The 26,615-nt window shown below is 45.9% G+C and overlaps 1 protein-coding gene and 1 pseudogene across 1 annotated transcript in view; both read right to left on the bottom strand.

The window, feature by feature from the left end:
- The window catches only part of LOC116353656 (syntaxin-1A), a 180,839-nt gene that overhangs the window by 80,977 nt on the left and 73,247 nt on the right, over window positions 1–26,615 (bottom strand). The window lies entirely within an intron of this gene.
- LOC109876332 (diacylglycerol O-acyltransferase 2 pseudogene) lies at window positions 5,679–7,159 on the bottom strand (annotated as a pseudogene).

Below are 26,615 nucleotides of genomic sequence, written 5' to 3'. Positions count from 1 at the left end.
GCCAGAAGAGGACTGGCCACCCCACATAGCCTGGTTCCTCTCTAGGTTTCTTCCTAGGTATTGGCCTTTCTAGGGAGTTTTTCCTAGCCACCGTGCTTCTACACCTGCATTGCTTGCTGTTTGGGGTTTTAGGCTGGGTTTCTGTACAGCACTTTGAGATATCAGCTGATGTACGAAGGGCTATATAAATAAATTTGATTTGATTTGATTTGATTTGATTAGTCGTCAAGGTGACGCAACAGCGTTACTCATTTCTCTGAAGGAGAGATTTTCTCTATTCTTATTTGAATATCATGCTGTCACTGTCACTGTCACTGTCACTTAACCACTCAAGCTTAACATTGTTGTCACCTATCGCCCACCAGGTGCCCTTGGAGAGTTCCTCAACACCTTCATAAGCTAATTTCCTGACAATGGCTCACCGCTCTTCTGAGCGAAAACTAAACTTCCGTAGGTCTCATCATCCTTCCACTCCCTTCTCGTCCTCTGTATCCGCTGCCGAAGACACTTTCTAACCCTAGGAAACTGTTTTCCCACCTTCTCATCCTCTTTATTCCTCCACCCCCCCCTCCTCCTTCCTCTTCATTCCTCCACCCCCTCCTCCTCCTTCCTCTTCATTCCTCCACCCCCCCCTCGTCCTTCCTCTTCATTCCTCCACCCCCCCTCCTCCTCCCTCTTCATTCCTCCACTCCCCCTCCTCCTTCCTCTTCATTCCTCCACCCCCCCTCCTCCTTCCTCTTCATTCCTCCACCCCCCCTCCTCCTCCCTCTTCATTCCTCCACCCCCCCTCCTCCTTCCTCTTCATTCCTCCACCCCCCCTCCTCCTCCCTCTTCATTCCTCCACTCCCCCTCCTCCTTCCTCTTCATTCCTCTCCCTCCTCCTCCCTCTTCATTCCTCCACTCCCCTCCTCCTCCTTCCTCTTCATTCCTCTCCCCCCTCCTCCTCCTCCCTCTTCATTCCTCCACCCCCCCTCCTCCTTCCTCTTCATTCCTCTACCCCCCCCTCCTCCTCCCTCTTCATTCCTCCACCCCCCCCTCCTCCTCCCTCTTCATTCCTCCACTCCCCCTCCTCCTCCTTCCTCTTCATTCCTCTCCCTCCTCCTCCCTCTTCATTCCTCCACTCCCCCTCCTCCTCCTTCCTCTTCATTCCTCTCCCCCCTCCTCCTCCTCCCTCTTCATTCCTCTCCCCCCTCCTCCTTCCTCTCTGCTGACGACTTTGTCAACCACTTTGAAAAGAAGGTTGATGACATCCGCTTCTCATTCACTCAGCCTATTGAGTCCACTGGTCCCACTCATTCACTCAGCCTATTGAGTCCACTGGTCCCACTCATTCACTCAGCCTATTGAGTCCACTGGTCTCATTCACTCAGCCTATTGAGTCCACTGGTCCCACTCATTCACTCAGCCTATTGAGTCCACTGGTCCCACTCATTCACTCAGCCTATTGAGTCCACTGGTCCCACTCATTCACTCAGCCTATTGAGTCCACTGGTCTCATTCACTCAGCCTATTGAGTCCACTGGTCTCATTCACTCAGCCTATTGAATCCACTGGTCCCACTCATTCACTCAGCATATTGAGTCCACTGGTCTCATTCACTCAGCCTATTGAGTCCACTGGTCCCACTCATTCACTCAGCCTATTGAGTGTACTGGTCCTACTCATTCACTCAGCCTATTGAGTTCACTGGTCCCAGTCATTCACTCAGCATATTGAGTCCACTGGTCCTACTCATTCACTCAGCCTATTGAGTCCACTGGTCTCATTCACTCAACCTATTGAGTCCACTGGTCCCACTCAGCCTATTGAGTCCACTGGTCCCACTCATTCACTCAGCCTATTGAGTCCACTGGTCCCACTCATTCACTCAGCATATTGAGTCCACTGGTCCCCCTCATTCACTCAGCCTATTGAGTCCACTGGTCTCATTCACTCAGCATATTGAGTCCACTGGTCTCATTCACTCAGCATATTGAGTCCACTGGTCCCACTCACTCAGCCTATTGAGTCCACTGGTCCCACTCACTCAGCCTATTGAGTCCACTGGTCCCACTCACTCAGCATATTGAGTCCACTGGTCCTACTCATTCACTCAGCCTATTGAGTCCACTGGTCTCATTCACTCAGCATATTGAGTCCACTGGTCTCATTCACTCAGCATATTGAGTCCACTGGTCCCACTCACTCAGCCTATTGAGTCCACTGGTCCTACTCACTCACTCAGCCTATTGAGTCCACTGGTCTCATTCACTCAGCATATTGAGTCCACTGGTCTCATCCACTCACTCAGCATATTGAGTCCACTGGTCTCATCCACTCACTCAGCATATTGAGTCCACTGGTCTCATCCACTCACTCAGAACTAACCTACGCCTTGACCTCGTTCTTCCCTCTCTCTCCAGTTAAAATCCTGCGACCAGTGAAGTCTGGCCGCACAACAACCTGCCCGCTAGGCCCCACCCCCTCCTCCAGACCATCTCTGGAGACCTTCTCCCATTCCTCACATCCTTCATCCCTGCCCGCTAGGCCCCACCCCCTCCTCCAGACCTTCTCCCATATTCCTCACATCCCTCATCCCTGACCACTGGCTGCATCCCCTCTGACTTCAAAATGGCCTTCTAGTTGCTCTCCTCCTCAAGAAACCAACACTCAACTGCTCTGACGTCAAACTACAGTCCGGTATCCCATCTTTCTTTTTTTTCCAAAATACTTGAGCAGGATGTCTCTGACCAACTCTCTCACTATCTGTCTCAGAACGATCTTGTTGACCCTAACCAGTCTGGCTTCAAGATGAGTCACTCAACCGAGACTGCTTTTCTCTGTGTCACGGAGGATCTACGAACTGCTACGAGTTGACTCTCTCAACTCTGTTCTCATCCCCCTAGATCTATTCTCTGCCTTTGACACCGTGAACCATCAGATCCTTCTCTCCACTCTCAGGGCTGGGCGTCTCAGGCTCTGCCTCCTCTCCACCCTCTCAGTGCTGGGGGTCTCAGGCTCTGCCTCCTCTCCACTCTCTCAGTGCTGGGCGTCTCAGGCTCTGCCTCCTCTCCACTCTCTCAGTGCTGGGCGTCTCAGGCTCTGCCTCCTCTCCACCCTCTCAGTGCTGGGCGTCTCAGGCTCTGCCTCCTCTCCACCCTCTCAGTGCTGGGGGTCTCAGGCTCTGCCTCCTCTCCACTCTCTCAGTGCTGGGCGTCTCAGGCTCTGCCTCCTCTCCACCCTCTCAGTGCTGGGTGTCTAAGGCTCTGCCTCCTCTCCACCCTCTCAGTGCTGGGCGTCTCAGGCTCTGACTCCTCTCCACCCTCTCAGTGCTGGGTGTCTAAGGCTCTGCACACTCTTGGATTGCATCCTACCTGGTAGGCCACTCCTACCAGTTGACGTGGAGAGGATTTGTGTCTTGTCTTACAGTGTTTTCTCTATCGTTAACTTTCATTGTGAGCTGAGTTCAGTTCTACAAGAGAGACAGACCTCCCTTCCTCTCTCTCTCTCTCCTGGGCACTAATTGCCTTTCCAAAAATAGAGAGAGAGTAATTAATCATCTTAATTCCACAACAGCAGCACATTTACATATAACAAACCAATAAGCTGCAAAACTCTCTAAGCTTCACGGCCAGACAGGACGGGTCACCAGGTTATTTCATTGAAAAACGCCTTGGTAACCGGCCGTGACCGGGAGTCCCACAGGGATTGGTCCAGCGTCGTTCGGGTTAGGGGAGGGCGTGGCCGGGGAGGGTGTGGCCGGGGGAGGGTGTGGCCGGGGGCGGGGGGGGGGGGGGGGAGCTTTACTTGGCTCATCGCACTCTACTGACTCCTTGTGGCGGATGCCTGCAGGTTGACTTCAGTCGTCAGTCCGAACGGGGTTTTCTCCGACTCATTGATGCAGCAGGCTTCGGGGGGGGTTAAGCGAGCGGGTGGTTAAGGGGCGCGGTTTTGGCGGGTCATGTTTCAGAGGACATATGACTCGACGTTCGCCTCTCCCGAGCCCGTTGAGGAGTTGCAGCGATGAGACAAGATTGTAAATCACGAAATTGGGGAGAAAAAGGGGATGGTGGTGGGGGGGGCCTTGGTAAAGCAATGTATTTAGGTGTCAGCAGATGTGTTGAAAAAAGTGAATGAGGCTAATCTTTATTAGGATTTTAATAGATATCACACTAATCAGAATTACTGTATTAGACTTTAATCTTAAACAGCAACATGTCCCCCATATCAACACATTTATGGATGTGAAGGACTATATATATATATACATACATACTCTTGCCATATATATATATATATATACATACATACTCTTGCCATAGATTAAAGAACTTCGAGAATGACTGCTAACGGTGAGATGATATATCTGGTTCAACGAGACTAATAAATTGGATATAAAAACAACACATGTTGCATTACTGAGGTGTTGGGAGTGTTTTATGAATTCTCCAGCATTGTGTTACTGTGTTGTGTAAATGGTTAGAGTAATCTGTAGGCCACAAATTGTTACTATGAATGGAACTGGTTTAAACTGGTTGGCTAAGGTATCTAAGTCATACACACAGAGGACATTTAAATAACTGGAAATTATTGGAGGAGAACAAGACTTGCAGCAAAACCCTCAGAGGAAATCTAGAACAGCCAAAGACAAAAACTACAGCTGTTTAACAGTAAATTAACGATGGTGAGACCAAACAATGATTTAAAATTTCAATAATTGCGTGTGCGATTTTACCCTGCATTGTCGTACTTTGATCACAGTTCAACGGAGGCTGCAGAGATAACGATTTCATCCACTCCCATAACACTTTGAAACACTGATGAGTTATCGCTTTTAAAAGATAAACGGTGATAAGAGTCCAAATCGAACATGAACAGACGGGTGTGTTTCAGGTTGAGGGTGAATCACTCTGACGGATCCACAGAACCCTGGAGAGAAGAGGCTGTCTGTGCACTGATCATACCCCCAGATAGGAGTGCACAGAGCTGGATACAGGATGTTGGTGATGACCCCTCTTCACAGAACAGAAAGATCGGGTCAGGTGTCCAGTGCTGACTCTCCAGAATGACAGTCATTAGGCCAGAGGTGTCATGGGGATGACATGACATTAGATGAAAATCATCATGTTGAGAGTGTCCATCCTTTTGGACAGGCAGCTCAAACACCTCTTTATAATATTGAAGTGCCTTTGTGTGTGTGTGTGTGTGTGTGTGTGTGTGTGTGTGTGTGTGTGTGTGTGTGTGTGTGTGTGTGTGTGTGTGTGTGTGTGTGTGTGGTTCAGTTAGCTGATCTTTGGGTCTGGGAGGCAGACTGTGTTTACACTCTTAATTAAGAAAATTGATCGTACTCAACATGTCGGCCCAGTGTTTCTATGTAAACCCTAAGTCACACAATCAATCACTGTTTTTTATGAAATGGAGAATGAGCTGAATTTGAACCTGTTTAATAATGGTTAAATGATGGTTAAATTATGGTTAAATGATGGTTAAATGACGGTTAAATGATGGTTAAATTATTGCTACATATTAAGCACATGCACTATTCAGTTGTAGTCATTCTTAAAGTAATATCTCATGGACAGACTACGTAAACAGCATCTGACCAAATGACGTGAGATCCTAGTTTTCAGTAAAACGCTAGTAGCCAGGCAGCTTGGGTAAACCCAAGGATCAATGATTGTTGACATCTCTGGATCAGATCCTCTAGTGGGAATGTGTTTATTCAAGTAGTCTCCGTGTGGAGATCAATAGGCTACGGTATCATTCACATTGTCCTCGTGGGAGCAGTCTAAACGGCTGGTCTATACGATCTGCAGCTCGTGGCTGTCTGAGAGTCCACAGCTGGCCTTGTGTTCATTGAAGAGCTTGACCAGGGATTCCATATAGAGGCCATGATAGTGGTCCACCTCCTCCTGAGTGGGAAAAGGCCTCTTTGGCACTGGGATAGGACTACCCACTACCGTGGTAACCGGGCAGTGGTAAGGCATCCAGAACCAGTGTTCACCTACAAACAGACATGGGGAAAAGCTCATGATCTTTTTAAAGAGTTGTTGGAACCTCCAGCCCACACTGCCTTCTGAGAAGATCACCTGGCGGAAAATATTGTTCTCCCCATACGAGTAGACGGGCACCAGGTTAGCCCCAAACTCCAGGGCCACCCGGACGAAACCTTTCCTCTGCTTCATAATCACAGTGTTGACCCCAGGCAGGCTCAACAGCGACTCAGCAGCGCCCCCTATCACAATCACCACCGCATTGCCTTGTCCACTATTAGACAGAAGGTGCTTTAGACTAGGCTTGCTGACTGGACAACAACCTGTGGCCATGGCATATTCCCTGTAGAGGGGGATCTTGAAGAGGCCCCCCAGGATGCAGAGACAGGAGCGCACCCCAGGAAAGAGGTCCATAAAGCCACAGGCCTCGGTGCTAAAAGAGGCAAAGGCTCCGATACTCAACACCCCATGAGGATGACACCCTAAGATGTAGTTCTCGTTCGGGTTCAACTCCGCCGTCTTCACTAACTTCATGGGGAAGTAGTCCCTAACGTACTTCCACACTTTCCAGTTTCTCACAAAATAACTTCTCCTGCCTCCTCTTTCAGGTGTGTGCCAGTCCGTCAACTGCCAGATGAGGTAGAGAACAGGCAGCGGCCACAGAGAAGTCAACAGAAGGTACACCATCAATCCAATACAAACCGGACCTAACAGGAGGAAGCTCCATATCCATTGCAGAACACTGATATTCTCCAGGAACTCTGTCCTTTGAGTTTTCACCAGCTTCATCCCTGAAACCGTTTCTGTAGTTTTCGCCCCCACAAAAAAAGGTGATTACAGAGAACAAGAGCGACTGTTCGGAGAGCACTAGTACCCTACACGGACGTACTTTGATCACAGTTCAACGGAGGCTGCAGAGATAACGATTTCATCCACTCCCATAACACTTTGAAACACTGATGAGTTATCGCTTTTAAAAGATAAACGGTGACAAGAGTCCAAATCGAACATGAACAGACGGGTGTGTTTCAGGTTGAGGGTGAATCACTCTGACGGATCCACAGAACCCTGGAGAGAAGAGGCTGTCTGTGCACTGATCATACCCCCAGATAGGAGTGCACAGAGCTGGATACAGGATGTTGGTGATGACCCCTCTTCACAGAACAGAAAGATTGGGACTCTCCAGAATGAGGCCAGAGGTGTCATGGGAATGACATGACATTAGATGAAAATCATCATGTGACAGTTCTTGCACGTGTGTGTGTGGGGGGGGGGGGGGGTCAGAGGTTAAGATTCATTACTGGGCAGGGAACCAGGGGAGAGGGGAATGTTTTTCACATTCAGGGTAACCATAGCTACCTCTGCTTAACTTCAAGGGCTGTGAAGTCAAGGCCACCAGACATATTGGAGCTGACCGCTTAAAATAGAGCTAATAACAGACCACGACTGGTGTGGCTAAACAGACCGATCCAGTGTCTATCACCATCCTTTTCTGCTGTCTGACTCTAGAGAGAAGGCAAGACCAAAGAGTCAACAGAATTCTGACATCACTGAAGAGTCACACAACATTCTGTTGTCCTTGATTCAGAGACATAGCCTTGGGGTTCACACACCATTCTGTTGTCCTTGATTCAGAGACACAGCCTTGGGGTTCACACGCCATTCTATTGTCCTTGACTCAGAGACATAGCTTTGGGGTTCACACGCCATTCTGTTGTCCTTGACTCAGAGACATAGCCTTGGGGTTCACACGGCATTCTATTGTCCTTGACTCAGAGACATAGCCTTGGGGTTCACATGCCATTCTATTGTCCTTGATTCAGAGACATAGCCTTGGGGTTCACACACCATTCTATTGTCCTTGATTCAGAGACACAGCCTTGGTGTTCACACGACATTCTATTGTCCTTGATTCAGAGACACAGCCTTGGGGTTCACACACCATTCTGTTGTCCTTGATTCAGAGACACAGCCTTGGGGTTCACACGCCATTCTATTGTCCTTGACTCAGAGACATAGCTTTGGGGTTCACACGCCATTCTGTTGTCCTTGACTCAGAGACATAGCCTTGGGGTTCACACGCCATTCTATTGTCCTTGATTCAGAGACACAGCCTTGGGGTTCACACGCCATTCTGTTGTCCTTGATTCAGAGACACAGCCTTGGGGTTCACACACCATTCTGTTGTCCTTGATTCAGAGACACAGCCTTGGGGTTCACACGCCATTCTATTGTCCTTGACTCAGAGACACAGCCTTGGGGTTCACACGCCATTCTGTTGTCCTTGATTCAGAGACACAGCCTTGGGGTCATGCTTGCTGCTTTCATTAAGACACTGTTGCCATGGAGATGCTGCTTATCCCTTATCTAGCTCCAGTGTTTTAGAAAGAGAAAGGAATAGAGGGAAAGAGGAGAAAACCGGGGCGAGGGGGGGGGGGGGGTTGAAGAAAGAGAGAGGAGCCTTATCTGAAACGTATCTAAAATTAACATGAATAACCTACAGTCAACTCTCTTTTGTATTTTTCTGCCTTAAAGGCATCATGTGGATCCTTAACACACACACACACACGCATGCACACGCACACACACACACACACACAGTTTACATACACCTTAGCCAAATGCATTTAAACTCAGTTTTTCCACAATTCCTGACATTTAATCCTCGTAAAAATTCCGTCTTAGGTCAGTTAGGATCACCACCTTATTTTAAGAATGTGAAATGTCAGATTGAATAGTAGAGAGAATTATTTATTTCAGCCTTTATTCTCTCATCACATCACATTCATCACAAACATAAGTTTAAATACACTCAATTAGTATTTTGTAGCATTGCCTTTAAATTGTTTAACTTGGGTCAAACGTTTTGGGTAGCCTTCCACTCAGGTTTGTAGGCCTCCTTGCTCGCACATGTTTTTTCAGTTCTGCCAGCAAATGTTCTATAGGATTGAGGTCAGGGATTTGTGATGGCCACAACAATACCTTGACTTTGTTGTCCTAATCCATTTTGCCACAACTTTGGAAGTATGCTTGGGGTCATTGTCCATTTGGAAGACCCTTTTTCGACCAAGCTTTAATTTCCTGACTGATGTCTTGAAATGTTGTTTCAATATATCCACATCATTTTCCTACCTCATGATGCCATCTATTTTGTGAAGTGCACCAGTCCCTCCTGCAGCTAAGCACCCCCACAACATGATGCTGCCACCCCCGTGCTTCACGGTTGGGATGGTGCTCTTCAGCTTGCAAGCCTCCCCCTTTTTCCTCCAAACATAACGATGGTCATTATGGCCAAACAGTTCTATTTTTGTTTCATCAGACCATTTCTCCAAAAAGTACGATCTTTGTACTTTTCACAGTTGCAAACTGTGTCTGGCTTTTTTATGGCGGTTTTGGAGCAGTGGCTTCTTCCTTACTGAGCGGCCTTTCAGGTTATGTAAATATAGGACTCGTTTTACTGTGGATATAGATACCTTTGTACCTGTTTCCTCCAGCATCTTCACAAGGTCCTTTGCTGTTGTTCTGGGATTGATTTGCACTTTTTGCACCAAGTATGTTAGTCTCTGGGAGACAGAACGCGTCTCCTTCCTGAGCGATATAACGGATGCGTGGTCCCATGGTGTTTATACTTGCGTGCTATTGTTTGTACAGATGAAAGTGGTACCTTGAAAGTGGTACCTTCTGGCGTTTGGAAATTGCTCCCAAGGATAAACCAGACTTGTGAAGGTCTACAATGTTTTTTCTGAGGTCTTGGCTGATTTTTAAAAATTTTCTCATGATGTCAAGCAAAGAGGCACTGAGTTTGAAGGTAGGCCTTGAAATACATCCACAGGTACACCTCCAATTGACTCAACTTATGTCAATAAGCCTATCAGAAGCTTCTAAAGCCATCATTTCCCAGAATTTTCCAAGCTGTTCAAAGGCACAGTCAACTTAGTGTATGTAAACTTCTGACCCACTGGAATTGTGATACAGTGAATTATAAGTGAAATAATCTGCCTGTAAACAATTGTTGGAAAAATTACTTGTGTCATGCACAAAGTAGATGTCCTAACCGACTTGCCAAAACTATAATTTGTTAACAAGAAATTTGTGGAGTGGTTGAAAAACTAGTTAATGACTCCAACCTAAGTGTATGTAAACTTCCGACTTCAACTGTATAACACACACACACACACACACACACACACACACACACACACACACACACACACACACACACACACACACACACACACACACACACACACACACACACACACACACACACATATACAGTTAAATTGTCCGTAGACAGGATTGGCAGCCAGGCCAAACTGAGCAAACGGGGGAGAAGGCCTTAGTTAGGGAGGGGGCAGAGCTCTATAGTTCCTCTGTGGAGATGAGAACCTTCCAGAAGGACAACCATCTCTGCAGCACTCCACCAATCAGACCTTTATGGTAGCGTGGCCAGACGGAAGCCACTCCTCAGTAAAAGGCACATGACAGCCCGCTTGGAGTTTGCCAAAAGGCACCTAAAGTCTCTCTGACCATGAGAAACAAGATTCTCTGGTCTGATGAAACCAAGATTGAACTCTTTGGCCTGAATTCCAAGCGTCACGTCTGGAGGAAACATGGCATCATCCCTACGGTGAAGCATGGTGGTGGCAGCATCACACTGTGGGAATGTATTTCAGCTGCAGGGACTGGGAGACTAGTCAGGATCGAGGCAAAGATGAGCAAACAGAGCAAAGTACAGACAGATCCTCGATGAAAACCTGCTCCGGACCTCAGACTGGGGCGAAGGTTCACCTTCCAGCAGGACAACCACCCTAAGAGCACAGCCAAGACAATGCAGGAGTGGCTTTGGGACAAGTCTCTGAATGTCCTTTACATAAGAGAGCGTCACAAAATACATTTAGAAATCCATGTAATTGGACGAGCGTCTGCGATGCCAAGGGCTAAAATAGATTAAATGAGCAAATTAGCTAGCAACAGCAAGCTAGCTAAATAGGACAAATTAGCTAGCAAGTGCAACCTAACTAGCTAAATTGCCATACATGTTTAATGCTTTCGACCTGTCCCCAAATTAATGTCATTGGTTCAGAGCTTGTTTTGATATTTTAATCTCCGTGTCGTGATCGCGTTTGGTGTAGGCAGGGGGACAAAATAAATGTATTCACGATGGCGCACGCACGCAGCCGGTCTGGGTTCCGTGCTAGTGGCCCAGCCAGAACCCAGACTTCAACCCGATTAAAACATCTCTGGAGAGACCTGAAAATAGCTGTGCAGCAATGCTCCCCATCCAACCTGACAGGGCTTGAGAGGATCTGCAGAGAAGAATGGGAGAAACTCCCCAAATACAGATGTGGCAAGCTTGTAGCGTCATACCCAAGAAGACTTGAGGCTGTAATCGTTACCAAAGGTGCTTCAACAAAGTACTGAGTAAAGGGTCTGAATACTTATGTAAATGTGATCTCAGTTTTATCATTATTTTATATAAATTCGCAAAACTGTCCTGTAGAGTAGCATCTCACGCTTGCAGTCAGTATGGCAGTTGCCATACCAGCTGTAAAACATTTTGAGGATCTGAGTGCCCATGCCAAATATTTTCAGCCTCTTGAGGGGCTGCTTCCTCCATTGACAGTTCAATCACACCCAAACCCAAGTAGCACCACTACACCCTGGCCTCCATTGCCACAGCACAACAGACAAGACATGAATTAATAAATGTATCACTCAGTCAATGTGTATCTCAATGTGCTTGTTCTCCTACAGCTCTTCTATCTCTGCAGGCGAGATCTGGGACTGGGAGGCAGCTAGCTAGGAGGCAGCTGGGTCAGACACTCATTAGCCCTGGCTATTACAGGGCCCAGCTGGGATTGATTCAGCAGTTAGGGAAAATGGGAACGACTTCCGCTGCCATGACACCATCTTAACTCTGTCATTATGAGGGGGAGAGAAAGAGAGAGAGACAGGGGGAGAGAGACAGAGAGACAGGGAGAGAGAGAGAGGGAGAGAGAGAGAGGGAGAGAGAGAGAGAGAGAGGGAGAGAGAGAGACAGGGAGCGAGAGAGAGGGAGAGAGAGAGACAGGGAGCGAGAGAGAGGGAGAGAGAGAGAGAGAGACAGGGAGAGAGAGAGGGAGAGAGAGAGAGAGAGAGAGACAGGGAGAGAGAGAGAGAGAGAGAGAGACAGGGAGAGAGAGAGACAGGGAGAGAGAGAGACAGGGAGAGAGAGAGAGAGAGAGGGAGAGAGAGAGAGAGAGAGAGACAGAGAGAGAGAGACAGGGAGGGAGAGAGAGAGAGAGAGACAGGGAGAGAGAGAGAGAGAGAGAGAGACAGAGAGAGAGAGAGACAGGGGGAGAGAGAGAGAGAGACAGTGGGAGAGAGAGACAGGGGAGAGAGAGAGACAGGGGGAGAGAGAGAGAGAGAGAGAGAGAGAGAGAGACGGGGGAGAGAGAGAGACAGGGGGAGAGAGAGAGACGGGGGAGAGAGAGAGACAGGGGGAGAGAGAGAGACGGGGGAGAGAGAGAGACAGGGGGAGAGAGAGAGACAGGGGGAGAGAGAGAGACAGGGGGAGAGAGAGAGAGAGAGAGAGAGAGAGAGAGAGAGAGAGAGAGAGAGAGAGAGAGAGAGAGACAGGGGGAGAGAGAGAGACAAAGAGAGAGAGAGAGAGAGAGAGACAGGGGGAGAGAGAGAGACAGAGAGAGAGAGAGAGAGAGAGAGAGAGAGAGAGAGAGAGAGAGTTTCTCAGTCGTTAGCAGCCAATGGCTAGCAGTTTCTCAGCTGTTAGCAGCCAATGGCTAGCAGTTTCTCAGCTGTTAGCAGCCAATGGCTAGCAGTTTCTCAGCTGTTAGCAGCCAATGGCTAGCAGTTTCTCAGCTGTTAGCAGCCAATGACTAGCAGTTTCTCAGCTGTTAGCAGCCAATGGCTAGCAGTTTCTCAGCTGTTAGCAGCCAATGACTAGCAGTTTCTCAGCTGTTAGCAGCCAATGGCTAGCAGTTTCTCAGCTGTTATCAGTCAATGGCTAGCAGTTTCTCAGCTGTTAGCAGTCAATGACTAGCAGTTTCCTACTTGTGATAAAAACAGATGATTGACATTTACTGTCTTTACTGAATTATTTAATGTAACAAATCAAACATTAAACCTTGTAAAAACAAAAAACAATTTATGGTAATTCATGTTAACCTTGTGAACAATTCATTTACACCCAGCGTTTATTTGAAGCAGGTGTTAATTGAATTAAACGTGTGTCGTTGGCTATTCAAAAGGACAGGAGGCTATTTGAGACTTTACATTGATTTAATTTACCGTAAAACTTAAATTCAATGAGAGAATCTTTACATAAACTGATAACTAAAACACAGTGCCTTTCACAAGTATTCACACCCCTTGACTTCTTCCACATTTCGTTGTGTTACAGCCTGAATTGAATATGGTTTAAATTATGTTTTGTGTCACTGGCCTACACACAATACCTTACAATATCAAAGTGGAATGATGTTTTTTAGACATTTTTACATTTTTAAAATTTTACCTTTATTTTACTAGGCAAGTCAGTTAAGAACAAATTCTTATTTTCAATGACGGCCTAGGAACAGTGGGGTTAACTGCCTGTTCAAGGGCAGAACGACAGATTTTGTACCTTGTCAGCTCGGGGATTTGAACTTGAAACCTTTCGGTTACTAGTCCAATGCGGAGTTTTGTGTGTAGATGGGTGAGAGAATTCAGGCTGCAGCACAACAAAATGTAGAATTAGTCAAGGGGTATAAATCATTGATGTATATATATTCCAATTAACCAATCAAGAGTCTTTGGTAAGTCAAAATCAAATCCAATTTTATTTGTCACATGCGCCGAATACAGCTGGTGTAGACTTTACTGTGAAATGCTTACTTGAGCCCTTCCCAATGATAAAACAGTAACTAACACAAGAGGAATAAAATAAAATACACAAGAATGGTGCTATATACAGGAAGTACCCAATCAATGTGGAGCTATATACAGGAAGTACCTGATCAATGTGGAGCTATATACAGGAAGTACCCGATCAATGTGGAGCTATATACAGGAAGTACCCAATCAATGTGGAGCTATATACAGGAAGTACCCAATCAATGTGGAGCTATATACAGGAAGTACCCAATCAATGTGGAGCTATATACAGGAAGTACCCAATCAATGTGGAGCTATATACAGGAAGTACCCAATCAATGTGGAGCTATATACAGGAAGTACCCAATCAATGTGGAGCTATATACAGGAAGTACCCAATCAATGTGGAGCTATATACAGGAAGTACCCAATCAATGTGGAGCTATATACAGGAAGTACCCGATCAATGTGGAGCTATATACAGGAAGTACCCGATCAATGTGGAGCTATATACAGGAAGTACCCAATCAATGTGGAGCTATATACAGGAAGTACCAGATCACTGTGGAGTTATATACAGGACGTAGCCAATCAATGTGGAGCTATATACAGGAAGTCCCAGATCAATGTGGAGCTATATACAGGAAGTACCATTACCAGATCACTGTGGAGTTATATACAGGAAGTACCAGATCAATGTGGAGCTATATACAGGAAGTACCAGATCAATGTGGAGCTATATACAGGAAGTACCTGATCAATGTGGAGCTATATACAGGATGTACCAGATCACTGTGGAGTTATATACAGGAAGTACCAGATCAATGTGGAGCTATGTACAGGAAGTACCTGATCAATGTGGAGCTATATACAGGAAGTACCAGTACCAGATCACTGTGGAGTTATATATACAGGAAGTACCAGATCAATGTGGAGCTATGTACAGGAAGTACCTGATCAATGTGGAGCTATATACAGGAAGTACCAGTACCAGATCACTGTGGAGTTATATACAGGAAGTACCAGATCAATGTAGAGCTATATACAGGAAGTACCTTATCAATGTGGAGCTATATACAGGAAGTACCAGATCACTGTGGAGCTATATACAGGAAGTACCTGATCACTGTGGAACTATATACAGGAAGTACCAGATCACTGTGGAGCTATATACAGGAAGTACCTGATCACTGTGGAACTATATACAGGAAGTACCAGATCACTGTGGAGCTGTATACAGGAAGTACCAGATCACTGTGGAGCTATATACAGGGAGTACCAGTACCAGATCCATTTTCAATCAATACATTTTTTATTTCACCTTTATTTAACCAGGTAGGCTAGTTGAGAACAAGTTCTCATTTGCAACTGCGACCTGGCCAAGATAAAGCATAGCAGTGTGAACAGACAACACAGAGTTACACACGGAGTAAACAATTAACAAGTCAATAACACAGTAGAAAAAAAGAGAGTCTATATACATTGTGTGCAAAAGGCATGAGGAGGTAGGCTAATAATTACAATTTTGCAGATTAACACTGGAGTGATAAATGATCAGATGGTCATGTACAGGTAGAGATATTGGTGTGCAAAAGAGCAGAAAAGTAAATAAAATAATGTGGAGCTATATACAGGGAGTACCAGATCATTGTGGAGCTATATACAGGGAGTACCAGTACCAGATCAGATCAGGTAGATATGTACATGAAGGCAGAGTAAAGTGACTAGTCATCAGGATAGATAATAATAAGATATTTGAGGTAGATATGTACACAAAGGCAGGGTAAAGTAACATGGCATCAGGATAGATAATAATAAGAGTCAAATAAAGAACAGATTGTCAGTAGCTAGGACTGTAGCTAGGACAGTAGCTAGGACAGTAGCTAGGACAGTAGCTAGGACTGTAGCTAGGACTGTAGCTAGGACTGTAGCGATCATGAAATGTTGTCAGCTGGTGATTATCAAGCAAATAACTGCTGGTCTCGTGGTAATTGACCGTTAATTAACAAAAACACATTTAGCATCTCCTGACTTCCACACACATCCTACAAGCCACTGATGCAGACCTTTGGAACATAACAATAAATCCATGCAATTCTTCTATACATCCATGTAATATAGTCTACACCATCACAATAAATCCATGTAATATAGTCTACACCATCACAATAAATCCATGTAATATAGTCTACACCATCACAATAAATCCATGTAATATAGTCTACACCATCACAATAAATCCATGTAATATAGTCTACACCATCACAATAAATCCATGTAATATAGTCTACCTACACCATCACAATAAATCCATGTAATATAGTCTACACCATCACAATAAATCCATGTAATATAGTCTACACCATCACAATACATCCATGTAATATAGTCTACACCATCATAATAAATCCATGTAATATAGTCTACACCATCACAATAAATCCATGTAATATAGTCTACACCATCACAATAAATTCATGTAATATAGTCTACACCATCACAATAAATCCATGTAATATAGTCTACACCATCACAATAAATCCATGTAATATAGTCTACACCATCACAATAAATCCATGTAATATAGTCTACCTACACCATCACAATAAATCCATGTAATATAGTCTACACCATCACAATAAATCCATGTAATATAGTCTACCTACACCATCACAATAAATCCATGTAATATAGTCTACCTACACCATCACAATAAATCCATGTAATATAGTCTAAACCATCACAATGAATCCATGTAATATAGTCTACCTACACCATCACAATAAATCCATGTAATATAGTCTACACCATCACAATAAATCCATGTAATATAGTCTACACCATCACAATGAATCCATGTAATATAGTCTACACCATCACAATAAATCCATGTAATATAGTCTACACCATCACAATAAATCCATGTAATATAGTCTACACCATCACAATAAATCCATGTAATATAGTCTACACATCACAATAAATCCATGTAATATAGTCTACACATCACAATAAATCCATGATGTATTTTAGACAGGTTTAAAGAAACATGATGTGAAAACAATGCCTATTTCAGAAGAACACTTAGCACACTGAGTTGTCCTTTGGCCCTGATCTGGCTTTGCCCTATGGCTGCGGCCTACACTAGTTCACTAGTTCTCTTTGCGGACGAGATTTCCTTTTTCCTTTTCTCCAAACCATTTGAGGGAGTGTTGCACATGCGGCTATTCTGTGTTGAGCGGGTTAACAAAGAAACAGATCCTCCTATATGTTTAATTCAGAGTTTTTTTATGTAACTTTAGTTGTGATACAAACGTTTGGCTTTATGTTCAGTAGATGAGGCTTATGAGGGAAAGCATCTGCGCTATGCCGATCTAGCTGCCGAAGCACGGCATCATGGCTGGAACACAGAAGTCCGACCAGTGGAGGTGGGCTGCAGAGGTTTTGTGGCAACATCTACAACCAGACTGCTTAGAGATCTTGGAATTAAGGGCCAGAGCCAGCGTTCGGCAATCAAAGCTGTATCGGAGGCGGCAGAAGGCAGCAGTCAGTGGCTCTGGATGAAGAGGAAAGACCCCAGCTGGGCCCCGAAGTGAGAGGGCCAGGAGGTATGCGGTCAACAATGCTTGACTCAGGGAGGAGGACGCCCCTGCCATGCATAGCCAACATCCCATGGGACTATCATCAACAAGGCAACTCCTATGACTAATTGGGAATGCGACGCAAGCGTAGGATTGATCACCCTGTCGCTGGCCGCCTTTGGGGAGGGTGTATAGTGTGAAAGGCCGAAACACCCTAGGAACCAAAGGTACACTACTGACGATGCGCTCCCTAAATTTCACCAGGCTCACTGTTCATTAACTCTTGGAAGTGCGTGCACAAAGGATAGTAACATCTCATCCTGTGTTCTTGGAATCTGATTTTGAATATATTTGAATAAAGGGTTCATAAAAAGGCATGAGCTCTCCATTCAGTTTTTCATTGATGTCAAATGCAGAATTTACGTTCTTCAGGGTAGAGAAGGAATTCTCACACATTGCTGTAGATGCCCGAAATGTAAAAATCCATGTTTCAGTGCCAAAAGCACAATCGATATTGCTGACAAATTATTTTTTGAAGAACAACGAGTTGTTGTTTGCTGGCTGTGATTAGATTTCACCTTGCGAGAATGTACCATCATGTACCACAATGTACCACCATGTACCCCATTGTACCGTTATGTGCCATACTGTTACATAATGTAGCATTGTGTACTGTGATGTGTATCATCATGTGACATCGTGTACCATCATGTTCCACCATGTACCACAATGCACCACAATGTACCAGTATGCACCATGATGTACCATTGCGTTCCATCGTGTGCCATTTTTTGTCGTTGTGTGTCATTATGTACCAACACGCTCCATTATGTGCCACTGTGCCATTATGTGCCACTATGTACCATTACGTGCCATCACACACCATCACATACCGTCATGTGCCGTCATGTACCAAACACAATAAACTCTGCTTCCACTGGACCCGTTTTGGTTCGATCCAGTTTAGGCTCTTGTGATTCTTTCACCAGTTGACTTATTTAATTTGCTAAATCGTGAGGACATTTTCCGCAGCACGGCATCCAAAGTGCTGAAAAACAATTGTTTACACCCCCCCCCCCTCTCCCCCGCCTCCATCATCATGCTGACCCACTGTGCATTCAACTACATACTCTTGCAGAGTATTACATCATGAGTCTCCGTCAATGCTTGGAGCTGGTGTACTCGTGCCTTCCAAAGCTTTTCAAATTGAGCATCACATCGCTGTTTTTCCAACGCACCCAAACGTACTGCGGACAAGATCGACACGGGTGTGCAGATCAGTAGCTTTTGACTGCAGTAACTTGTTAGGAGGATCGAGGAGTCCCAGGATTTTGTGAGTCATGTTTGCAATACAAAGCTCGGCTCTGTCACTGCTTTCAATAAGCCTGTGGCCTCAAGTCTCACATCTGTGCCATATGCGAGAGTAGGTTGAATTTCACCTAGCATCTCTGTGGTATTTTCATGTGATTTCAAAATGCCTGACAACGTGGAGAGGTGGCCAGTCCATCTCTAATTAAGAAGTATGTTCAGTTTTTCCCTAGTGTACTGTGTAGCTACTGTGGGTTTCCTAAAGAAATTGTACACACATTGAAAATGTTTTCTATCGCATCCTCAGATGACAGAGTGCACCACAATCAAATGCCAACCTTGACACATGCCAACGCTACAAAAAGGTCAGCTTTTCTCCCACTGAAAATGCCACTCGAGTGTCAAGACACACCTGCGCTGGGTCCTCATCACCGAGGAGGTCAGGTGGCTGGGGTAACACTGGGTCCTCATCACCGAGGTGGTCAGGTGGCTGGGGTAACACTGGGTCCTCATCACCGAGGTGGTCAGGTGGCTGGGGTAACACTGTCTCATCACCGAGGTGGTCAGGTGGCTGGGGTAACACTGGGTCCTCATCACCGAGGTGGTCAGGTAGCTGGGGTAACACTGGCTCCTCATCACTGAGGTGGTCAGGTGGCTGGGGTAACACTGTCTCCTCATCACCGAGGAGGTCAGGTGGCTGGGGTAACACTGGGTCCTCATCACCGAGGAGGTCAGGTAGCTGGGGTAACACTGGGTCCTCATCACCGAGGTGGTCAGGTAGCTGGGGTAACACTGTCTCCTCATCACCGAGGAGGTCAGGTGGCTGGGGTAACACTGGGTCCTCATCACCGAGGAGGTCAGGTAGCTGGGGTAACACTGGGTCCTCATCACCGAGGAGGTCAGGTAGCTGGGGTAACACTGGCTCCTCATCACCGAGGTGGTCAGGTGGCTGGGGTAACACTGGGTCCTCATCACCGAGGTGGTCAGGTAGCTGGGGTAACACTGGGTCCTCATCACCAAGGTGGTCAGGTGGCTGGGGTAACACTGGGTCCTCATCACTGAGGTGGTCAGGTAGCTGGGGTAACACTGGGTCCTCATCACTGAGGTGGTCAGGTAGCTGGGGTAACACTGGGTCCTCATCACCGAGGTGGTCAGGTAGCTGGGGTAACACTGGGTCCTCATCACCGAGGGGGTCAGGTGCTAGTGGCTGGGGTAACACTGGGTCCTCATCACTGAGGTGGTCAGGTAGCTGGGGTAACACTGGGTCCTCATCACCGAGGAGGTCAGGTGGCTGGGGTAACACTGGGTCCTCATCACCGAGGAGGTCAGGTGGCTGGGGTAACACTGGGTCCTCATCACCGAGGAGGTCAGGTGGCTGGGGTAACACTGGGTCATCATCACCGAGGTGGTCAGGTGCTAGTGGCTGGGGTAACACTGCGCCCTCATCACCGAGGAGGTCAGGTGGCTGGGGTAACACTGGGTCCTCATCACCAAGGTGGTCAGGTGGCTGGGGTAACACTGGGTCCTCATCACCGAGGTGGTCAGGTGGCTGGGGTAACAGATGTGCAGGTGTTTCAGGTGATGTTACCCTCGTACACTGCTGGTGCTAGTGGCTGGGGTAACAGATGTGCAGGTGTTTCAGGTGATGTTACCCTCGTACACTGCTGGTGCTAGTGGCTGGGGTAACAGATGTGCAGGTGTTTCAGGTGATGTTACCCTCGTACTGCTGGTGCTAGTGGCTGGGGTAACAGATGTGCAGGTGTTTCAGGTGATGTTACCCTCGTACTGCTGGTGCTAGTGGCTGGGGTAACAGATGTGCAGGTGTTTCAGGTGATGTTACCCTCGTACTGCTGGTGCTAGTTGCTGGGGTAACAGATGTGCAGGTGTTTCAGGTGATGTTACCCTCGTACTGCTGGTGCTAGTGGCTGGGGTAACAGATGTGCAGGTGTTTCAGGTGATGTTACCCTCGTACTGCTGGTGCTAGTGGCTGGGGTAACAGATGTGCAGGTGTTTCAGGTGATGTTACCCTCGTACTGCTGGTGCTAGTGGCTGGGGTAACAGATGTGCAGGTGTTTCAGGTGATGTTACCCTCGTACTGCTGGTGCTAGTGGCTGGGGTAACAGATGTGCAGGTGTTTCAGGTGATGTTACCCTCGTACTGCTGGTGCTAGTGGCTGGGGTAACAGATGTGCAGGTGTTTCAGGTGATGTTACCCTCGTACTGCTGGTGCTAGTGGCTGGGGTAACAGATGTGCAGGTGTTTCAGGTGATGTTACCCTCGTACTGCTGGTGCTAGTGGCTGGGGTAACAGATGTGCAGGTGTTTCAGGTGATGTTACCCTCGTACTGCTGGTGCTAGTGGCTGGGGTAACAGATGTGCAGGTGTTTCAGGTGATGTTACCCTCGTACTGCTGGTGCTAGTGGCTGGGGTAACAGATGTGCAGGTGTTTCAGGTGATGTTACCCTCGTACTGCTGGTGCTAGTGGCTGGGGTAACAGATGTGCAGGTGTTTCAGGTGATGTTACCCTCGTACTGCTGGTGCTAGTGGCTGGGGTAACAGATGTGCAGGTGTTTCAGGTGATGTTACCCTCGTACTGCTGGTGCTAGTGGCTGGGGTAACAGATGTGCAGGTGTTTCAGGTGATGTTACCCTCGTACTGCTGGTGCTAGTGGCTGGGGTAACAGATGTGCAGGTGTTTCAGGTGATGTTACCCTCGTACTGCTGGTGCTAGTGGCTGGGGTAACAGATGTGCAGGTGTTTCAGGTGATGTTACCCTCGTACTGCTGGTGCTAGTGGCTGGGGTAACAGATGTGCAGGTGTTTCAGGTGATGTTACCCTCGTACTGCTGGTGCTAGTGGCTGGGGTAACAGATGTGCAGGTGTTTCAGGTGATGTTACCCTCGTACTGCTGGTGCTAGTGGCTGGGGTAACAGATGTGCAGGTGTTTCAGGTGATGTTACCCTCGTACTGCTGGTGCTAGTGGCTGGGGTAACAGATGTGCAGGTGTTTCAGGTGATGTTACCCTCGTACTGCTGGTGCTAGTGGCTGGGGTAACAGATGTGCAGGTGTTTCAGGTGATGTTACCCTCGTACTGCTGGTGCTAGTGGCTGGGGTAACAGATGTGCAGGTGTTTCAGGTGATGTTACCCTCGTACTGCTGGTGCTAGTGGCTGGGGTAACAGATGTGCAGGTGTTTCAGGTGATGTTACCCTCGTACTGCTGGTGCTAGTGGCTGGGGTAACAGATGTGCAGGTGTTTCAGGTGATGTTACCCTCGTACTGCTGGTGCTAGTGGCTGGGGTAACAGATGTGCAGGTGTTTCAGGTGATGTTACCCTCGTACTGCTGGTGCTAGTGGCTGGGGTAACAGATGTGCAGGTGTTTCAGGTGATGTTACCCTCGTACTGCTGGTGCTAGTGGCTGGGGTAACAGATGTGCAGGTGTTTCAGGTGATGTTACCCTCGTACTGCTGGTGCTAGTGGCTGGGGTAACAGATGTGCAGGTGTTTCAGGTGATGTTACCCTCGTACTGCTGGTTCTTCTTCATCTTGTTATTTTACCTTTATTTAACTAGGCAAGTCAGTTAAAAACAAATTCTTATTTACAATGACGGCCTACCAGGGAACAGTGGGTTAACTTGTTCAGGGGCAGAACGGCAGATTTGTACCTTTTCAGCTCGGGGATTCGACATTGCAACCTTTCATTTACTAGTCCAACGCTCTAACCACTAGGCTACCTGCCCATCTTGTTGCCCAGCCGGTGGCGTGGGGGATGGGCGCGCATTACATTTGCTGCGAGGATCCTCAACCTCGGTGGTCGGACTAGCAGGCTGCCCGGTGAGGCTCGGCATCGGTCTCGACATGGTGTTTTTTTTGCTCTTAGCAGTGCCCAGACATTTTAGAATATCCAAGCTGATCAGAGCTTAGCCAACTAGCTATAATTATTAAACTTAATGAAGCTGGCTGTAGATGTCTGCAAAAGTGAACAACCTTTTTCCCCTCTCTGTGAGTTAACTACTAAATATTACATTATTACACCCCTCTGCCTCATCAGACCTTCATAGAGTCTCTGTCCCGGTCTGCTACTGGCAGGCCCAGTGGTGTTGCATTGGCAACACCAGGCACGGTCAATTCAATACTGTTTGTAACAAAAACCTATCTTAGGGTTCCATGCCCAGCTTTGCCCCGTAGAGCCGGCTCTAGCTAAATGGTATAACAAAAATATGTACGACTCAAATATCCCAAAGATAAAGCAATGGTTAGATGAATAATTGAAACACAATGCACGGCAAACCTTATTCTCAGAGCAAATGTCCTAGACGTAGTTTATGGGGAAATACCGCCGAGACATGTGGATCTATCAATCATTTTACAAATGGGTTTACATAAATGACAGGAAGAGGGATTTAGGTAAGTCAGGACATCTGGTAGGGATCGCCATAGATACCGCATACCTGAGCTGAAACAGAATACGGTTTCAAGTGAAAACAGGCCATGTTATGGAGGTGAATCAAATCTAATTCATTCCAATCTATTGGGGAAACGTCAAGGTGATTCATTGTACAAACCTACTGGGCAGTAGGCAAAGAGACCAGAGAGTCCATTACCGACTGTTGTGTCAAAGAGATGAAAGGGGTCACGTGTTAATGCTCCACCAGTCTTTTCCATAAGGGGGTATGCTGTTCCTCCACTATAGGCTACAGGTGGCTTGGCACCCCTTCGGTGTGCGATTCATAAATGAGGTCATTTATAAAGTAGAATGGACTTTATCCTATGCAATTGGACGGCATACACATATCCTCCTGGCCAAGCATTACATTACATACACATATCCTCCTGGCCAAGCATTACATTACATACACATATCCTCCTGGCCAAGCATTACATTACATACACATATCCTCCTGGCCAAGCATTACATTATATACACATATCCTCCTGGCCAAGCATTACATTACATACACATATCCTCCTGGCCAAGCATTACATTACATACACATATCCTCCTGGCCAAGCATTACATTACATACACATATCCTCCTGGCCAAGCATTACATTACATACACATATCCTCCTGGCCAAGCATTACATTTGCAGGCATCTTGGTTGATTGTTTAATAGATGGATAATCCGTGCGGTCGTGTAGCTCTCACAAACCAGGGATGCTGGGGTTTAATATATCACACATTTATTCAACTCAGTAGCAATATACTTCTTCAGAATAAACTCATATAAACACACAGGGGTCCTTTCATTCCAACAGCATTCAGACTCTTGATGGTAATACGAGTGTATACATGTAATTAACGTTTAGTGTGATTATGTAGATTACTGCACTTTTCATATTCATTTTATATTTTATAGCGTTTAAAAAATATATATATTTTGATCCTAACGATAAAGACAAAGAGAGAAAAGAAAAGACAGATGGGGTCACCCAAACAAAACAAAACCACATAGCAGCAGATACGATTACATAGTACAGACATGTCTTCAGGGCTGTTAACAGCCGATACCATTACATAGTACAGACATGTCTTCAGGGCTGTTAACAGCAGATACCATTACATAGTACAGATATGTCTTCAGGGCTGTTAACAGCAGATACGATTACATAGTACAGACATGTCTTCAGGGCTGTTAACAGCAGATACCATTACATAGTACAGACATGTCTTCAGAGCTGTTAACAGCAGATACGATTACATAGTACAGACATGTCTTCAGAGCTGTTAACAGCAGATACGATTACATAGTACAGACATGTCTTCAGGGCTGTTAACAGCAGATACGATTACATAGTACAGATATGTCTTCAGGGCTGTTAACAGCAGATACCATTACATAGTACAGACATGTCTTCAGAGCTGTTAACAGCAGATACGATTACATAGTACAGACATGTCTTCAGGGCTGTTAACAGCAGATACCATTACATAGTACAGACATGTCTTCAGAGCTGTTAACAGCAGATACCATTACATAGTACAGACATGTCTTCAGAGCTGTTAACAGCAGATACCATTACATAGTACAGACATGTCTTCAGGGCTGTTAACAGCAGATATGATTACATAGTACAGACATGTCTTCAGAGCTGTTAACAGCAGATACGATTACATAGTACAGACATGTCTTCAGGGCTGTTAACAGCAGATACCATTACATAGTACAGATATGTCTTCAGAGCTGTTAACAGCAGATACCATTACATAGTACAGACATGTCTTCAGGGCTGTTAACAGCAGATACGATTACATAGTACAGACATGTCTTCAGGGCTGTTAACAGCAGATACGATTACATAGTACAGACATGTCTTCAGGGCTGTTAACAGCAGATACGATTACATAGTACAGATATGTCTTCAGAGCTGTTAACAGCAGATACCATTACATAGTACAGACATGTCTTCAGGGCTGTTAACAGCAGATATGATTACATAGTACAGACATGTCTTCAGGGCTGTTAACAGCAGATACCATTACATAGTACAGACATGTCTTCAGGGCTGTTAACAGCAGATATGATTACATAGTACAGACATGTCTTCAGGGCTGTTAACAGCAGATACCATTACATAGTACAGACATGTCTTCAGGGCTGTTAACAGCAGATATGATTACATAGTACAGACATGTCTTCAGGGCTGTTAACAGCAGATACCATTACATAGTACAGACATGTCTTCAGAGCTGTTAACAGCAGATACGATTACATAGTACAGATATGTCTTCAGAGCTGTTAACAGCAGATACGATTACATAGTACAGACATGTCTTCAGAGCTGTTAACAGCAGATACCATTACATAGTACAGACATGTCTTCAGGGCTGTTAACAGCAGATACGATTACATAGTACAGACATGTCTTCAGGGCTGTTAACAGCAGATACGATTACATAGTACAGACATGTCTTCAGGGCTGTTAACAGCAGATACGATTACATAGTACAGACATGTCTTCAGGGCTGTTAACAGCAGATACCATTACATAGTACAGACATGTCTTCAGGGCTGTTAACAGCAGATACCATTACATAGTACAGACATGTCTTCAGGGCTGTTAACAGCAGATACCATTACATAGTACAGACATGTCTTCAGGGCTGTTAACAGCAGATACCATTACATAGTACAGACATGTCTTCAGGGCTGTTAACAGCAGATACCATTACATAGTACAGACATGTCTTCAGAGCTGTTAACAGCAGATACCATTACATAGTACAGACATGTCTTCAGAGCTGTTAACAGCAGATACGATTACATAGTACAGACATGTCTTCAGAGCTGTTAACAGCAGATACCATTACATAGTACAGACATGTCTTCAGAGCTGTTAACAGCAGATACGATTACATAGTACAGACATGTCTTCAGGGCTGTTAACAGCAGATACGATTACATAGTACAGACATGTCTTCAGAGCTGTTAACAGCAGATACCATTACATAGTACAGACATGTCTTCAGAGCTGTTAACAGCAGATACCATTACATAGTACAGATATGTCTTCAGAGCTGTTAACAGCAGATACGATTACATAGTACAGACATGTCTTCAGAGCTGTTAACAGCAGATACCATTACATAGTACAGACATGTCTTCAGAGCTGTTAACAGCAGATACCATTACATAGTACAGATATGTCTTCAGGGCTGTTAACAGCAGATACCATTACATAGTACAGATATGTCTTCAGAGCTGTTAACAGCAGATACCATTACATAGTACAGACATGTCTTCAGGGCTGTTAACAGCAGATACGATTACATAGTACAGACATGTCTTCAGAGCTGTTAACAGCAGATACCATTACATAGTACAGACATGTCTTCAGGGCTGTTAACAGCAGATACCATTACATAGTACAGACATGTCTTCAGAGCTGTTAACAGCAGATACC

Source organism: Oncorhynchus kisutch, linkage group LG15, assembly GCF_002021735.2.
Source record: "Oncorhynchus kisutch isolate 150728-3 linkage group LG15, Okis_V2, whole genome shotgun sequence".
NCBI lineage: Eukaryota > Metazoa > Chordata > Actinopteri > Salmoniformes > Salmonidae > Oncorhynchus > Oncorhynchus kisutch.
Note: the sequence above shows the minus strand (reverse complement) of the source record. Positions and strands in the feature narration are given on the sequence as shown.